Raw genomic sequence first — 19,599 nt, forward strand, 5'->3', positions numbered from 1 at the left:
AGAGATAGGGAGGGGTGTAGGGGGCTGGAGGAGGTTACAGAGATAGGGAGGGGTGTAGGGGCTGGAGGAGGTTACAGAGATAGGGAGGGGGTGTAGGGGCTGGAGGAGGTTACAGAGATAGGGAGGGGTGTAGGGGCTGGAGGAGGTTACAGAGATAGGGAGGGGGTGTAGGGGGCTGGAGGAGGTTACAGAGATAGGGAGGGGTGTAGGGGCTGGAGGAGGTTACAGAGATAGGGAGGGGGTGTAGGGGCTGGAGGAGGTTACAGAGATAGGGAGGGGTGTAGGGGGCTGGAGGAGGTTACAGAGATAGGGAGGAGTGTAGGGGCTGGAGGAGGTTACAGAGATAGGGAGGGGTGTAGGGGCTGGAGGAGGTTACAGAGATAGGGAGGGGTGTAGGGGGCTGGAGGAGGTTACAGAGATAGGGAGGGGGTGTAGGGGCTGGAGGAGGTTACAGAGGTAGGGAGGGGGTGTTGGGGGCTGGAGGAGGTTACAGAGATAGGGAGGAGTGTAGGGGCTGGAGGAGGTTGCAGAGATAGGGAGGGGTGTAGGGGCTGGAGGAGGTTACAGAGATAGGGAGGGGTGTCGGGGGCTGGAGGAGGTTACAGAGATAGGGAGGGGGTGAAGGGGCTGGAGGAGGTTACAGAGATAGGGAGTGGGTGTAGGGGCTGGAGCAGGTTACAGAGATAGGGAGGGGTGTAGGGGGCTGGAGGAGGTTACAGAGATAGGGAGGGGGTGAAGGGGCTGGAGGAGGTTACAGAGATAGGGAGTGGGTGTAGGGGCTGGAGCAGCTTACAGAGATAGGGAGGGGTGTAGGGGCTGGAGGAGGTTACAGAGACAGGGACGGGGTGTAGGGGCTGGAGGAGGTTACTGAGATAGGGAGGGGTGTTGGGGCTGGAGGAGGTTACAGAGATAGGGAGGCGTGTAGGGGCTGGAGCAGGTTACAGAGACAGGGAGGGGTGTAGGGGCTGGAGGAGGTAGCCAGGCTTGTAACAGCACTACAGGCGTGAATTATGCCAGGCTTGTGACTGTAGTACAGGCCCTATGTTAGCCAGGCTTGTGGCAATAGAACAGGCCCTAATTTAGCCAGGCTTGTGACAATAGAACAGGCCCTAATTTAGCCAGGCTTGTGACAGTTACAGGCCCTACGTTAGCCAGGCTTGTGACAGCAGTACAGGCCCTAATTTCGCCAGGTCAGTGATGGTAGAAGTCATACTTTAGCCAGGCTAATGGAGGAGATAGTCATCGACTTCAGGAAGCGTAATGGAGAACATCCCCCTGTCGACATCAACGGGGATGAAGTAGAAATGGTCGAGAGAGCTTCAAGTTTTTAAATGTCCAGATCACCAACAACCTGTCCTGGTCCCCCCCACGCCGACACTATAGTTAAGAAAGTCCCACCAACACGTCTACTTTCTCAGAAGACTAAGGAAATTCAGCATGTCCGCTACGACTCTCACCAACTTTTACAGATGCCCCATAAAAAGCATTCTTTCTGGTTGTATCACAGCTTGGTCTGGGCTCCTGCTCTGCCCAAGACCGCAAGGAACTACAAAAGGTCATGAATGTATCCCAATCCATCACGCAAACCAGCTTCCCATCCATTGACTCCGTCTACACTTCCCGCTGCCTCGGGGAAAAGCAGCCGGCATAATCAAGGACCCCCCCACACATTCTCTCTTCCACCTTCTTCCATCGGGGAAAAGATACAAAAGTCTGAGGTCACGTACCGACCGACTCAAGAACAGCTTCTTCCCTGCTGCTGTCAGACTTTTGAATGGATCTACCTCGCATTGAGTTGATCTTTCTCTACACCCCGAGCTATGACTGTAACACTACATTCTGCACCCTCTCCTTTCCTTCTCTATGAACGGTATGCTTTGTCTGTATAGAGCGCAAGAAACAATACTTTTCACTGTATCCCAATACATGTGACAATAATAAATCAAATCAAAGGCTGTTGTTGATAGAATAGGTCCTACTGTTCGATTTGATTTGATTTAATATTGTCACATGTATTGGGATACAGTGAAAAGTATTGTTTCTTGCGCGCTATCCAGACAAAGCATACCGTTCATAGAGAAGGAAAGGAGAGGGTGCAGAATGTAGTGTTACAGTCGCAGCTAGGGTGTAGAGAAAGATCAACTTAATCATAGAATCCCCATAGTGCAGAAGGAGGCCATTCAGCCCATCGAACCTGCACCAACCACAATCCCACCCAGGTCCTATCCCCATGACTTCAGGCATTTACCCTAGTGGGGGCGGCACGGTGGCACAGCAGGGTTAGCACGGCTGCTTCACAGCGCCAGGGACCCGGGTTCGATTCCCGGCTCAGGTCACTGTCTGTGTGGAGTCTGCACGTTCTCCCCGTGTCTGCGTGGGTTTCCTCCGGGTGCTCCGGTTTCCTCCCACAGTCCGAAAGACGTGCTGGTTAGGGTGCATTGGCCGTGCTAAATTCTCCCTCAGTGTAACCCGAACAGGAGTGTGGCGACCGGGGGGTTTTCACAGTAACTTCATTGCAGTGTTAATGTAAGCCTACTTGTGACTAATAAATAAACTTCTTAGCTAGTCCCCCTGACACTCGGGGGCAATTTAACACGGCCAATCAACCTAACCCGCACATCTTTGGAGTGTGGGAGGAAACCGGAGCACCCGGAGGAAACCCACGCAGACACGGGGAGAATGTGCAGACTCCGCACAGACAGTGACCCGAGGCCAGAATCGAACCCGGGTCCCTGGCGCTGTGAAGCAGCAGTGCTAACCACTGTGCTACCGTGCCGGGAATCGAACCCGGGACCCTGGAGCTGTGAAGCAGCAGTGCTAACCCACTGTGCCGGGTTTGTGACAGTAGTACATGCCATACTTTAGCCAGGCTAGTGTCCTACTTTTTGATTTGATTTGATTTATTATTGTCACATGTATTGGGACACAGTGAAAAGTATTGTTTCTTGCGCGCTATACAGACAAAGCATACCGTTCATAGAGAAGGAAAGGAGAGGGTGCAGAATGTAGTGTTACAGTCGCAGCTAGGGTGTAGAGAAAGATCTGCTTCATATAAGGGGCGGCACGGTAGCACAGTGGTTAGCACTGCTGCTTCACAGCTCCAGGGTCCCGGGTTCGATGCTCGGGTCACTGTCTGTGTGGAGTTTGCACATTCTCCTCGTGTCTGCGTGGGTTTCCTCCGGGTGCTCCGGTTTCCTCCCACAGTCCAAAGATGTGCGGGTTAGGTTGATTGGCCAGGTTAAAAATTGCCCCTTAGAGTCCTGGGATGCGTAGGTTAGAGGGATTAGCGGGTAAATATGTGGGGATAGGTAGGGCCTGGGTGGGATTGTAGTCGGTGCAGACTCGATGGGCCGAATGGCCTCCTTCTGCACTGTAGGGTTTCTATGATTCTATGATATAAGTTAAGGTACTTTAACCAGGCTGGTGGCAATAGAACAGGCCGCACTTTAGTCAGGCTGGTGACGCTAGAACAGGCCGCACTTTAGTCAGGCTGGTGACGATAGAACAGGCCGCACTTTAGCCAGGCTGGTGACGATAGAACAGGCCGCACTTTAGCCAGGCTGGTGACGATAGAACAGGCCGCACTTTAGCCAAGCTGGTGACGATAGAACAGGCCGTACTTTAGCCAGGCTGTTGACGATAGAACAGGCCGCACTTTAGCCAGGCTGTTGACCGCAGCGCAGGCCCCTAATTTAGCACCGGGGTGATTGGCCTTGCAATTGCTCTGGTTAGCCCGCATGACAAGGGGCGGGGACGGTGGCGGGTGAATAACCACCCACAATCTTCACTCGGGGTGGGGGGGGGGAAAAGGGGACAGAAAAGTGGGCAAGATAAAGCTCAAAAAAGCACTGAGAGGCTGGGGAAAGGGGCTGCACCAATCAGAGGACGTGGAGCGCTAATGAGATGCAGCTCCCAGAATGCTAGGCGTCCCCACTAACATTTAGTGTGCAAATTAAACACAGGATTGAGCTAAATCAATTGTGTTTGGGGAGGAAAGGGATGTCTAAAGTGAGATGTGATATGTGTTATGGTGGGGGGGGTGCCACAATGTTAGGGCGGCCACCCTCACCGTGAGGGGGTGGGTGCAGCATTGGGAAGGGGAGCTGGGCCACTTTCTCTTTGGTTATAGCTCTTTTGCTACTTGTCCAGAAGGTTCCGGCCTTTGTTGGCTGGAACCGCTCTGATTAATGAATGACAGAAGGAAGAGCTGTGGCGGGAGTTAGACACCCTCCCGGTGACGGTGGTGTTCCGCTGGCACCCTCCCGGTGTCGGTGGTGCTCTGCTGACACCCTCCCGGTGACGGTGGTGCTGTGCCCGGTGTTCAACGCAGCCTGGGCGGCGGCCCCCATTCGTAAACGTCCAGACTGAGTGATGCTCCTTTCTTCCCCCCTCAGGCTGTGGGGGAGTTGGGGCACAGCGGCTTACCGGTGCTGCTGCCACCCAGCTCCAGGGACTCGGCTTTAGTTCCCGGCCACTGCTTCCTTGCTGCAGTCAAACGCGTGCGGGTTGGGAGGAGATTGGCCGCATCAGGTCAGGGGGAACGAAGCTGTGTTACATCTTCCCCAAAGAACCATCCAAAGGATGTTTTCTGTGGTGTGGGGGGTTAAAGATTGGTGAGAAACACACCCTGACATTCAACTAGGGGAGGCAGCACACAGTGAGACACACGCCCTGACATTCAACTGGGGGAGGCAGCACACGGTGAGATACACACCCTGACATTCAACTAGGAGAGGCTGCACAGTGAGAAATGCACCCCGACATTCGACTAGGGGAGGCAGCACACAGTGAGACACACACCCTGACATTCAACGAGGGGAGGCAGCACACAGAAAGAACCACACCCTGATATTCAACTAGGGGAGACACACACCCTGATATTCAACTAGGGGAGGCAGCACACAGTGAGAAACACACCCTGACATTCAACTGGGGGAGGCAGCTCACAGTGAGACACACACCCTGATATTCAACTGGGGGAGGCAGCTCACAGTGAGACACACACCCTGATATTCAACTGGGGGAGGCAGCTCACAGTGAGACACACACCCTGATATTCAACTGGGGGAGGCAGCACACAGAAAGAACCACACCCTGATATTCAACTAGGGGAGACAGCACACGGTGAGAAACACACCCTGATATTCAACTGGGGGAGGCAGCACACGGTGAGAAGCACAACCTGACATTCAACTGGGGGAGACAGCACACCGTGAGAAACACACCCTGATATTCAACTAGGGGAGACAGCACACAGTGAGACACACACCCTGATATTCAACTGGGGGAGGCAGCACACAGAAAGAACCACACCCTGATATTCAACTAGGGGAGGCAGCACACAGTGAGAAACACACTCTGATATTCAACGAGGGGAGGCAGCACACAGTGAGAAACACACCCTGATATTCAACTAGGGGAGGCAGCACACACAAACACACCCCGACATTCGACTAGGGCATGCAGCACACAGAAATAAACACACCCTGACATTCGACCAGGAGAGGCAGCACTCAGTGAGAAACACACCCTGATATTCAACTAGGGTGGCAGCACCCAGTGAGAAATACACAAAGAACAAAGAGAATTACAGCACAGGAACAGGCCCTTTGGCCCTCCAAGCCTGCACCGACCATGCTGCCCGACTGAACTAAAACCCCCGACCCTTCCGGGGACCATATCCCTCTATTCCCATCCTATTCATGTACTTGTCAAGACGCCCCTTAAAACTCACTATCGTATCCGCTTCCACTCCCTCCCCAGGCAGCGAGTTCCAGGCACCCACCACCCTCTGTGTAAAAAATCTGCCTCGTACATCTCCTTTAAACCTTGCCCCTCGCACCTTAAACCTGTGCCCCCGAGTAATTGACTCTTCCATCCTGGGCAAAAGCTTCTGACTATCCACTCTGTCCATGCCCCTCATAATCTTGTCGACTTCTGTCAGTTCTCCCCTCAACCTCCGTCGTTCCAGTGAGAACAAACCAAGTTTCTCCAACCTCTCCTCATAGCTAATTCCCTCCATACCAGGCAACATCCCTGGTAAATCTTTTCTGTACCCTCTCCAAAGCCTCCACATCCTTCTGGTAGTGTGGCGACCAGAATTGAACACTATATTCTAAGTGCGGCCTAACTAAGGTTCTATAAAGCTGCAACATGACTTGCCAATTTTTAAACTCAATGCCCCGGCCGATGAAGGCAAGCATGCCGTATGCCTTCTTGACTACCTTCTCCACCTGCGTTGCCACTTTCAGTGACCTGTGTACCTGTACACCCAGATCCCTCTGCCTATCAATACTCTTAAGGGTTCTGCCATTTATTGTATATTTCCTATCTGTATTAGACCTTCCAAAATGCATTACCTCACATTTGTCCGGATTAAACTCCATCTGCCATCTCTCTGCCCAAGTCTCCAACTGATCTATACCCGGCTGTATCCTCTGATGGTCCTCAGATGTGCGGGTTAGGTTGATTGGCCATGCTAAAATTGCCCCTTAGTGTCCTGAGATGCGTAGGTTAGAGGGATTAGTGGGTAAAATATGTAGGGGTGTGGGGGTAGGGCCTGGGTGGGATTGTGGTCGGTGCAGACTCGATGGGCCGAATGGCCTCTTTCTGTACTGTAGGGTTTCTATGATCATCCCTATCCACAAATCCACCAACCTTTGTGTCGTCCGCAAACTTATTAACCAATCTAGTTACATTTGCCACCAAATCATTTATATATATTACAAACAGCAAAGGTCCCGGCACTGATCCCTGAGGAACACCACTTGTCACAGCCCTCCATTCAGAAACGCACCCTTCCACTGCTACCCTCTGTCTTCTTTGACCGAGCCAGTTCTGTATCCACCTTGGTCACCTCTGATCCCATGCGACTTCACCTTCTGCACCAGTCTGCCATGAGGGACCTTGTCAAAGGCCTTACTGAAGTCCATGTGGACAACATCCACTGCCCTACCCTCATCAATCATCTTCGTCACTTCCTCGAAAAACTCGATCAAGTTCGTGAGACACGACCTCCCCTTCACAAAACCATGTTGCCTCTCGCTAATACGTCCACTTATTTCCAAGTGGGAATAAATCCTGTCTCGAAGAGTCCTCTCCAATAATTTTCCTACCACTGATGTAAGGCTCACTGGTCAGTAATTACCTGGATTATCCTCGTTACCCTTCTTAAACAAAGGAACAACATTGGCTATTCTCCAATCCTCTGGGACCTCCCCTGTAGCCAGTGAGGATACAAAGATTTCACTCAAGGCCCCAGCAATTTCCTCCCTTGCCTCTCTCAGTATTCTGGGGTATATCCCATCAGGCCCTGGGGACTTGTCTACCTAAATGTTTCTCAAGAACCCCAATACCTCCTCCTTTTTGATCTCAACATGACTCAAACTATCTACACATCCTTTCCCAGACTCATCATCCACCAAGTCCTTCTCTTTGGTGAACACTGACGCAAAGTACTCATTTAATACCTCGCCCATTTCCTCTGGTTCCATGCAGAGATTCCCTCCCGTGTCCTTGAGTGGGCCAACCCTCTCCCTGGCTACCCTCTTGCTCTTTATATATGTATAAAAAGCCTTGGGATTTTCCTTAATCCTGCTGGCCAATGCTTTTTCATGACCCCTTTTAGCCCTCCTTACTCCTTGCTTAAGTTTCTTTCTACTTTCCTTGTATTCCACACTTGCTTCGTGTGTTCCCAGCCTCCTAGCTTTGACAAACGCTTCCTTTATCTCTCTGACTAGGCTCACAATATCTCTCGTTATCCAAGGTTCCCAAAACTTGCCATACTTATCCTTCACCCTTACAGGAATGTACCGGTCCTGAATCCCTATCAACTTACACTTGAAAGCCTCCCACATGCCAGATGTTGATTTGCCCTCAAACATCTGCCCCCAATCTACATTCTTCAGTTCCTGCCTAATATTGTTGTAATTAGCCTTCCCCCAATTTAGCACCTTAACTTGAGGACTACACTTTTCTTTATCCATCAGTACCTTAAAGCTTACTGAATTGTGGTCACTGTTCCTGAACTGCTCCCCTACAGAAACATCGACCTCCTGACCGGGCTCATTCCCCAATACCAGGTCCAGTGAGGCCCCTTTCCTAGTTGGACTATCTACATACTGTTTCAGGAAGCTCTCCTGGATGCTCCTTACAAACTCTGCCCCATCCACGCCCCTAGCACTAAGTGAGTCCCAGTCAATATCGGGGAAATTAAAATCTCCCACCATAACAACCCTGTTACTTTTACACCTTGCCTGAATCTGCCTACATATCTGTTCCTCAATCCCCCACTGGCTATAGTAAACCCCCAACATTGTGACTACACCCTTCCTATTCCTGAGCTCTGCCCAAAGTGCCTCGCTTTATAAGCCCTCCGAGGTGTCTTCCCGGAGTACAGCTGTGATATTCTCCTTAACCAGTAGTGCAACTCCCCCAACCCTTTTACATCCCCCTCTATCCCACCTGAAACACCTGTATCCCGGAATATTAAGCTGCCAATCCTGTCCTTCCCTTAACCAAGCCTCTGTAATGGCAACAACATCATAGTTTCTACTACTAATCCAAGCTCTACGTTCGCCTGCCTTACCTGTAACAGAGAGTGGTTGTGGAGGATTGCTTCTCTGAGTGGAGGCCTGTGACTAGTGGTGTGCCGCAGGGATCGGTGTTGGGTCCATTGTTGTTTGTCATCTATATCAATGCTCTGGATGATAATGTAGGAAATTGGATCAGCAAGTTTGCTGATGATACAAAGATTGGAGGTGTAGTGGACAGTGAGGAAGGTTTTCAAAGCTTGCAGAGGGATTTGGACCAACTAGAAAAATGGGCTGAAAAATGGCAAATGGAATTTAACGCAGACAAGTGTGAGATATTGCACTTTGGAAGGACAAACCAAAGTAGAACGTACAGGGTAAATGGTAGGACTCTGAAGAGTGCAGTTGAACAGAGGGATCTGGGAATACAGGTACAGAATTCCCTAAAAGTGACGTCACAGGTGCATAGGGTCGTAAAGAGTGCCTTTGGTACATTGGCCTTTATAAATCGGAGTATCGAGTATAAAAGTTGGAGTGTTATTGTAAGGTTATATAAGGCATTGGTGAGGCCAAATTTGGAGTATTGTGTACAGTTTTGGTCACCTAGTTACAGGAAGGATGTAAATAAGATTGAAAGAGTGCAGAGAAGGTTCACAAGGATGTTGCCGGGACTTGAGAAGCTGAGTTACACAGAGAGAGATTGAATAGGTTGGGACTTTATTCCCTGGAGCGTAGAAGATTGAGGGGAGATTTGATAGAGGTGAAGAAGATTTTGAAGGGTATAGATAGAGTGAATGCAAGCAGGCTTTTTCCGCTGAGGCTAGGGGAGTAAAAAACCAGAGGGCATGGGTTAAGGGTGAAAGGAGAAAAGTTTAAAGGGAATATTAGGGGGGGCTTCTTCACGCAGAGAGTGGTGGGAGTGTGGAATGAGCTGCCGGATAAAGTGGTAAATGCGGGGTCACTTTTAACATTTAAGAAAAACTTGGACGGGTTGATGGATGAGAGGGGTGTGGAGGGATATGGTCCAAGTGCAGGTCAGTGGGACTCGGCATAAAATGGTTCGGCCACAGACAAGAAGGGCCAAAAGGCCTGTTTCTGAGCTGTAATTTTCTATGGTTCTAACACTTCTCGCATTGAAACAAATGCACTTCAGTCCACCAGACCCTCTCTGATCTGCAATCCCACCCTGCCTGCTGCTTCTCTGAGTCTTACTGGCCCTAATCTCTGGCTCCCCTTCAGCTAATTCACCTTTGCTTTGGTTCCCATCCCCCTGCCAAACTAGTTTAAATCCTCCCGTGTGACACTAGCAAACCTCCCGGCCAGAATATTTATGCCCTTCCAGTTTCGATGCAACCCGTCCTTCTTGTACAGGTCCCACCTGCCCCGGAAGAGACCCCAGATATCTGAAACCCTCCCTCCTACACCAGCTGTTTAGCCACGTGTTAAGCTGCACTATCTGTCTATTCCTAACCTCACTGGCACGTGGCACAGGGAGTAATCCTGAGATTACAACCAGAGAGGTCCTGCTTTTTAACTTTCTACCTAACTCCCTAAACTGCTGCTGCAGAACCTCATCACTCCTCCTGTCTATGTCGATACTACCAATATGTACCACGGCCTCTAGCTGTTCACCCTCTCCCTTCAGAATGCTCAGAGATATCCTGGACCCTGGCACCAGGGGGGCAACATACCATCCTGGAGTCTCTTTCACGTCCACAGAAACGCCTATCTGTACCCCTAACTATAGAGTCCCCTGTAACTATTGCTCTAGTCCTCTTTGTCCCTCCCTGCTTAACGACAGATCCAGCCGTGGCGTCACTGCTCTGGCTGCTGGTATCCCCTGATAGCCCCTCTCCCCCAACAGTATCCAAAACGGTATGCTTGTTAGAGAGGGGGATGACCACAGGGGATCCCTGCACTGACTGCCTGCCCTTCTGGCGGTCACCCATCTATCTGCCTGCACCTTCGGTGTGACCACGTCTCTAAAGCTCCTATCTATGAAGCTTTCCGCCACCTTCATGCTCCCAAGTGCATCCGACTGCTCCTCCAACCGATCCATGCGGTCTGTAAGGAGCTGCAACTGGGTCCTCTTCCTGGGGACAGATTCGTCCGAGACGCTGGGAGCGTCACGGATCACCCACATCACCCACATCTCCACACTTAACCCCACTGACCGACATTTCGAGCAACTATTAAATTATTTGAACAGATTTATAAAACTCTCACCCTTTACCTTCTCACGGTGGCCTTTTATTTTGGTTCGAGGAGGAGGGAGGGAGGGAAACACTGTTGTCGTGTTTCAGGCTCACCGCTCCCGGACGCCAGATCTTCTGCCTTCCCACTTCTTGGAAAATTCATCCAGGGGGAGGCAGCGCACAGTGAGAAACGCACCCTGACATTCGACTAGGGGAGGCGGCACACAGTGAGAAACACACCCTGACATTCGACTAGGAGAGGAGGCACACAGTGAGAAACATACCCTGACATTCGACTAGGGGAGGCAGCACACAGTGAGAAACACACCCTGACATTCGACTAGGAGAGGAGGTACACAGTGAGAAACACACATGACATTAGACTAGGGGAGGCAGCACACACTGAGAAACACACCCTGATGTTCAACTAAGGGAGGCAGCACAGTGACAAACATGCCCTGACATTCAACTACGGGAGGCAGCACACAGTGAGACACACACCTGACATTCAACTAGGGGAGGCAGCACACAGCGAGAAACATACCCTGATATTCAACTAGGGGAGGGAGCACGAATTGAGGAAGACACCCTGATATTCAAATAGGGGAGGCAGCACACAGAAACACACCCCGACATTCGACTAGGGCAGGCTGCACACAGAAAGAAACACCCTGACATTCGACCAGGGGGGGCAGCACTCAGTGAGAAACACACCTTGGCATTCAACGAGAGGAGGCAAAACGCAGTGAGAAACACCCTGATACTCAACTAGGGGAGGCAGCGCACAGTGAGAAACACACCCTGATATTCGACTAGGAGAGGCAGCGCAGTGACAAACACAACCTGACATTCAACTAGGGGGGGGCAGCACACAGAAACACACCATGACATTCGACTAGGGAAGGCAGCACATAAAATGAAACACACCCTGATATTCAACTAGGGGAGGCAGCATCCAGTGAGAAACACACATGACATTCAACTAGGGGAGGCTGCACACCGTGAGAAACACACATGACATTCAACTAGGGGAGGCTGCACACCGTGAGAAACACACATGACATTCAACTAGGGGAGGCAGCATGGTGAGAAACACAGCCTGATATTCGACGAGGGGAGGGAGCACAAAATTGAGAAACACACCCTGATATTCAACGAGGGGAGGCAGCACACAGAAACACACCCCGACATTCGACACGGGCAGGCAGCGCACAGAAAGAAACACACCCTGATATTCGACCAGGGGAGGCAGCATTCAGTGAGAAACATACCCTGAGATTCAACTACGGGAGGCAGTGCACAGTGAGAACCACACCCTGACATTCGACTAGGGGAGGCAGCACAGTGACAAACACACCCTGACATTCAACTGGGGGGGGAGGGGGGGCGGGGGGAAGCACATAGAAACACACACGACATTCGACGAGGGGAGGCAGCACTCAGTGAGAAACACGCCCTGATATTCAACTAGGGGAGGCAGCACTCAGTGAGAAACACGCCCTGATATTCAACTAGGGGAGGCAGCACACAGTGAGAAACACACCCTGACATTCGAACAGGGGAGGCTGCACACCGTGAGAAACACACCTTGACATTCAACTAGGAGAGGCAGCACACAGTGTGAAATACACCCTGACATTCGACCAGGGGAGGCTGCACACCGTGAGAAACACACCTTGACATTCAACTAGGGCAGGCAGCACACAGTGAGCAACACGCCCTGATATTCGAACAGGGGAGGCAGCACAGTCAAAAACACCCCAACAGTCAACTAGGGGAGGCAGCACACAGAAAGAAACAAACCCTGCAATTTGACCAGGGGAGGCTGCACACCGTGAGAAACACACCCTGACATTCAACTAGAGGAGGCAGCACACAGTAAGAAATACACCCTGACATTCAACTAGGACGGGAAGCACACAGGAACACACCCGACATTCGACCAGGGGGAGGCAGCACATAAAAAGAAACAGACCCTGACATTCAACTAGGGGAGGCAGCACAGTCAGAAACACACCCTGATATTCAACTAGAGGAGGCAGCACACAGTGAGAAGCACACCCTGACATTCGACTAGGAGAGTCAGCGCACAGTGAGAAACACACCCTGACATTCAACTAGGGGAGGCAGCACAGTCAGAAACACACCCTGATATTCAACTAGAGGAGGCAGCACACAGTGAGAAACACACCCTGACATTCAAGCAGGGGGTGGGGGGGGGGGGGGGGGGGTGGGGGGGGGGGGGGGGGGTGGGCAGCACACAGAAACACACACCGACATTCGAGTAGGGGAGCCATCACACAAAGTAAACACAACATGACATTCGACCAGGGGAGGCAGCACTCAGTGAGAAACACAGCTTGACATTCAACTAGGGGAGGCAACACACAGAGAAACACACCCCGACATTCGACTAGGGAAGGCAGCCGACAGTGAGAAACACACCCTGATATTCAACTAGGGGAGGCAGCACAGTGAGAAACACACCCTGATATTCAACTAGGAGAGGCAGCACACAGTAAGAAACACTCCCTGACATTCAACTAGGACGGGAAGCACACAGAAACACACCCGACATTCGACCAGGGGGAGCAGCACATAAAAGGAAACAGACCCTGACAGTCAACTAGGGGAGGCAGCACAGTCAGAAACACACCCTGATATTCAACTAGAGGAGGCAGCACACAGTGAGAAGCACACCCGGACATTCAACTAGGAGAGGCAGCACACAGTGAGAAACACACCCTGATATTCAACCAGGAGAGGCTGCAGACCGTGAGAAACACACCCTGACATTCAACTAGGGGAGGCAGCACACAGTGAGAAACACACCCTGATATTCGACTAGGGGAGGCAGCACTGTGAGAAACACACCCTGACATTCAAGCGGGGGGGGGGGGGGGCAGCACACAGTGAGAAACACACCCTGACATTTGACTAGGGGAGGCTGCACACCATGAGAAACACACCCTGACATTCAACTAGGAGAGGCAGCACATAGTAAGAAACACACTCTGACATTCAACTAGGGGAGGCACCACACAGAAACACACCCCAAAATGAGACCAGTGAAGGCAGCAAACAAAAAGAAACACACCCTGATATTCAACTATGGGAGGCAGCACTGTCAGAAACACACCCTGATCTTCAACTGGAGGAGGCAGCACACAGTAAGAAACACTCCCTGACATTCAACTAGGACGGGAAGCACACAGAAACACATCCGACATTCGACCAGGGGGAGCAGCACATAAAAGGAAACAGACCCTGACAGTCAACTAGGGGAGGCAGCACAGTCAGAAACACACCCTGATATTCAACTAGAGGAGGCAGCACAGGGTGAGAACCACCCCCTGATATTGAACTAAGGGAGGCAGCACAGTGAAAAACATGCCCTGACATTCGACTAGGGGAGGAAGCACACTGAGAAATACACCCGGATATTCAACAAGGGGAGGCAGCACACAGTGAGAAACACACCCGGACATTCAACTAGGAGAGACTGCAGACCGTGAGAAACACACCCTGATATTCAACCAGGAGAGCCTGCAGACCGTGAGAAACACACCCTGACATTCGACCAGGAGAGGCTGCAGACCGTAAGAAACACACCCTGACATTCAACTAGGGGAGGCAGCACACAGTGAGAAACACACCCTGACATTCGACTAGGGGAGGAGGCAGCACAGTGAGAAACACACCCTGACATTCAACTAGGGGAGGCAGCACACCGTGAGAAACACACCCTGACAATCGACCATAAGACCATAAGACCATAAGACCATAAGACATAGGAGCGGAAGTAAGGCCATTCGGCCCATCGAGTCCACTCCACCATTCAATCATGGTTGATTTCAACTCCATTTACCCGCTCTCTCCCCATAGACCTTAATTCCTCGAGAAATCAAGAATTTATCAATTTCTGTCTTGAAGACGCTCAACGTCTCGGCCTCCACAGCCCTCTGTGGCAATGAATTCCACAGACCCACCACTCTCTGGCTGAAGAAATTTCTCCTCATCTCTGTTCTAAAGTGACTCCCTTTTATTCTAAGGCTGTGCCCCCGCGTCCTAGTCTCCCCTGTTAATGGAAACAACTTCCCTACGTCCATCCTATCTAAGCCGTTCATTATCTTGTAAGTTTCTATCAGATCTCCCCTCAACCTCCTAAACTCCAATGAATATAATCCCACGATCCTCAGACGTTCATCGTATGTCAGGCCTACCATTCCTGGGATCATCCGTGTGAATCTCCGCTGGACCCGCTCCAGTGCCAGTATGTCCTTCCTGAGGTGTGGGGCCCAAAATTGCTCACAGTACTCCAAATGGGGCCTAACCAGTGCTTTATAAAGCCTCAGAAGTACATCCCTGCTTTTGTATTCCAAGCCTCTTGAGATAAATGACAACATTACATTTGCTTTCTTAATTACGGACTCAACCTGCAAGTTTACCTTTAGAGAATCCTGGACTAGGACTCCCAAGTCCCTTTGCACTTTAGCATTATGAATTTTGTCACCGTTTAGAAAATAGTCCATGCCTCTATTCTTTTTTCCGACTAGGGGAGGCAGCACACAGTGAGAAACACACCCTGACATTCGACTAGGGGAGGCAGCACACAGTGAGAAACACACCCTGACATTCGACTAGGGGAGGAGGCACACAGTGAGAAACACACCCTGACATTAGACTAGGGGAGGCAGCACACAGTGAGAAACACACCCTGATGTTCAACTAAGGGAGGCAGCACAGTGACAAACATGCCCTGACATTCAACTAGGGGAGGCAGCACGCAGTGAGACACACACCTGACATTCAACTAGGGGAGGCAGCACACAGAGAGAAACATACCCTGATATTCAACTAGGGGAGGGAGCACGAATTGAGGAAGACACCCTGATATTCAAATAGGGGATGCAGCACACAGAAACACACCCCGACATTCGACTAGGGCAGGCTGCACACAGAAAGAAACACCCTGACATTCGACCAGAGGGGGCAGCACTCAGTGAGAAACACACCTTGGCATTCAACGAGAGGAGGCAAAACGCAGTGAGAAACACCCTGATACTCAACTAGGGGAGGCAGCGCACAGTGAGAAACACACCCTGATATTCGACTAGGAGAGGCAGCGCAGTGAAAAACACAACCTGACATTCAACTAGGGGGGGGGCAGCACACAGAAACACACCATGACATTCGACTAGGGAAAGCAGCACATAAAATGAAACACACCCTGATATTCAACGAGGGGAGGCAGCAAAGTCATAAACACACCCTGATATTCAACTAGGGGAGGCAGCATCCAGTGAGAAACACACCCTGACATTCAACTAGGGGAGGCAGCACTCAGTGAGAAACACGCCCTGATATTCAACTAGGGCAGGCAGCACACAGTGAGCAACACGCCCTGATATTCGAACAGGGGAGGCTGCACACCGTGAGAAACACACCTTGACATTCAACTAGGACGGGAAGCACACAGAAACACACCCGACATTCGACCAGGGGGAGCAGCACATAAAAGGAAACAGACCCTGACATTCGACCAGGGGAGGCAGCACTCAGTGAGAAACACAGCTTGACATTCAACTAGGGGAGGCAACACACAGAGAAACACACGCTGACATTCAACTAGGGGAGGCAGCACACAGAAACACACCCCGACATTCGACTAGGGAAGGCAGCCGACAGTGAGAAACACACCCTGATATTCAACTAGGGGAGGCAGCACAGTGAGAAACACACCCTGATATTCAACTAGGAGAGGCAGCACACAGTAAGAAACACTCCCTGACATTCAACTAGGACGGGAAGCACACAGAAACACACCCGACATTCGACCAGGGGGAGCAGCACATAAAAGGAAACAGACCCTGACAGTCAACTAGGGGAGGCAGCACAGTCAGAAACACACCCTGATATTCAACTAGAGGAGGCAGCACACAGTGAGAAGCACACCCTGACATTCAACTTGGGGAGGCAGCACAGGGTGAGAACCACCCCCTGACATTGAACTAAGGGAGGCAGCACAGTGAGAAACATGCCCTGACATTCGACTAGGGGAGGAAGCACACTGAGAAATACACCCGGATATTCAACAAGGGGAGGCAGCACACAGTGAGAAACACACCCGGACATTCAACTAGGAGAGGCTGCAGACCGTGAGAAACACACCCTGATATTCAACCAGGAGAGGCTGCAGACCGTGAGAAACACACCCTGACATTCAACCAGGCGAGGCAGCACTTAGTGAGAAACACACCCTGACATTCAAGCGGGGGGGGGGGGGGGGGGGGGGGGCAGCACACAGAAACACACCCTGAAATTCGAGTAGGGGAACCATCACACAAAGTAAACACAACCTGACATTCGACCAGGGGAGGCAGCACTCAGTGAGAAACACAGCTTGACATTCAACTAGACGAGGCAACACACACTGAAACACACCCCGACATTCAACTAGGGGAGGCAGCACAGTGAGAAACACACCCTGATATTCGACCAGGGGAGGCAGCACTCAGAAAGAAACATACCCTGACATTCAACTAGGAGAGGCAGCACATAGTAAGAAACATACCCTGACATTCAACTAGGGGTGGCACCACACAGAAACACACCCCGAAATGAGACCAGTGAAGGCAGCAAACAAAAAGAAACACACCCTGACATTCAACTATGGGAGGCAGCACTGTCAGAAACACACCCTGACATTCAACTGGGGGAGGCAGCACACAGAAACACACCCCGACATTCGACTAGGGAAGGCAGCCGACAGTGAGAAACACGCCCTGATATTCGACCAGGGGAGGCAGCACTGTGAGAAACACATCCCGAAATTCGACTAGGGGAGGCAGCACACAGAAAGAAACAAACCCTGCAATTTGACCAGGGGAGGCTGCACACCGTGAGGAGCGCACCCTGACATTCAACTGGGGGAGGCAGCACCCATTGAGAAACACAGCCTGACATTCAACTAGGAGAGGCAGCACAGTCAGAAACACACCCTGACATTCAACTAGAGGAGGCAGCACACAGTGAGAAACACACCCTGATATTCGACCAGGGGAGGCAGCACTCAGTGAGAAACACGCCCTGATATTCGACTAAGTGAGGCCGCAATCAAAACCCCCCGATATTCAACTAGGGCAGGCAGCACACAGTGAGAAACAGACCCTGATATTCGACCGGGGAGGCAGCACTGTGAGAAACACATCCCGAAATTCGACTAGGGGAGGCAGCACAGTCAAAAACACCCCAACAGTCAACTAGGGGAGACAGCACACAGAAAGAAACAAACCCTGCAATTTGACCAGGGAAGGCTGCACACCGTGAGAAGCGCACCCTGACATTCAACTGGGGGAGGCAGCACCCATTGAGAAACACAGCCTAACAGTCAACTAGGGGAGGCAGCACAGTCAGAAACACACACTGACATTCAACTAGGGGTGGAAGCACATAAAAAGAAACACACCCTGACAATCAACTAGGAGAGGCAGCACCCAGTGAGAAGCACACCCTGACATTCAGCTAGGGGAGGGAGCACAATTTGAGACACACACCTTGATATTCAACTAGGGGAGGCAGCACACAGAACAACACCCTGACATTCGACTGGGGCATGCAGCACACAGAAAGAAACACACCCTGACATTCAACCAGGTGAGGCAGCACTCAGTGAGAAACACACCCTGACATTCAACCAGGGGGTTGGGGGGGGGGGGGGGGGGGCAGCACACAGAAACACACCCCGACATTCGAGTAGGGGAGCCATCACACAAAGTAAACACAACCTGACATTCGACCAGGGGAGGCAGCACTCAGTGAGAAACACAGCTTGACATTCAACTAGGGGAGGCAGCACACAGAAACACACCCCGACATTCGACTAGGGAAGGCAGCCGACAGTGAGAAACACACCCTGATATTCAACTAGGGGAGGCAGCACAGTGAGAAACACACCCTGATATTCAACTAGGAGAGGCAGCACACAGTAAGGAACACTCCCTGACATTCAACTAGGACTGGAAGCACACAGAAACACACCCGACATTCGACCAGGGGGAGCAGCACATCAAAGGAAACAGACCCTGACAGTCAACTAGGGGAGGCAGCACAGTCAGAAACACACCCTGATATTCAACTAGAGGAGGCAGCACACAGTGAGAAGCACACCCTGACATTCAACTTGGGGAGGCAGCACAGGGTGAGAACCACCCCCTGACATTGAACTAAGGGAGGCAGCACAGTGAGAAACATGCCCTGACATTCGACTAGGGGAGGAAGCACACTGAGAAATACACCCGGATATTCAACAAGGGGAGGCAGCACACAGTGAGAAACACACCCGGACATTCAACTAGGAGAGGCTGCAGACCGTGAAAAACACACCCTGATATTCAACCAGGAGAGGCTGCAGACCGTGAGAAACACACCCTGACATTCAACTAGGGGAGGCAGCACACAGTGAGAAACACACCCTGATATTCGACTAGGGGAGGCTGCACACCGTGAGAAACACACCTTGACATTCAACTAGGGGAGGCAGCACACAGTGAGAAACACACCCTGATATTCGACTAGGGGAGGCAGCACAGTGAGAAACACACACTGACATTCAACTAGGGGAGGCAGCACACAGTGAGAAACACACCCTGACATTTGACTAGGGGAGGCTGCACACCGTGAGAAACACACCCTGACATTCAACTAGGAGAGGCAGCACATAGTAAGAAACACACTCTGACATTCAACTAGGGGAGGCACCACACAGAAACACACCCCAAAATGAGACCAGTGAAGGCAGCAAACAAAAAGAAACACACCCTGACATTCAACTATGGGAGGCAGCACTGTCAGAAACACACCCTGATATTCAA

The 19,599-nt window shown here is 51.3% G+C and overlaps 1 protein-coding gene and 1 non-coding gene across 3 annotated transcripts in view; one reads left to right on the forward strand and one right to left on the reverse strand.

Moving 5' to 3' along the window:
- The window catches only part of LOC144486169 (uncharacterized), a 50,760-nt gene that overhangs the window by 6,841 nt on the left and 24,320 nt on the right, over positions 1-19,599 (reverse strand). The gene's annotated exons all lie outside the window — the stretch shown is intronic.
- Positions 4,118-4,180, forward strand: LOC144486171 (U7 small nuclear RNA). The gene has a single exon (XR_013496230.1). It is a non-coding gene; the product is annotated as a U7 small nuclear RNA (small nuclear RNA).

The sequence above is a fragment of the Mustelus asterias genome, unplaced genomic scaffold, assembly GCF_964213995.1.
Source record: "Mustelus asterias unplaced genomic scaffold, sMusAst1.hap1.1 HAP1_SCAFFOLD_292, whole genome shotgun sequence".
Taxonomy (NCBI): domain Eukaryota; kingdom Metazoa; phylum Chordata; class Chondrichthyes; order Carcharhiniformes; family Triakidae; genus Mustelus; species Mustelus asterias.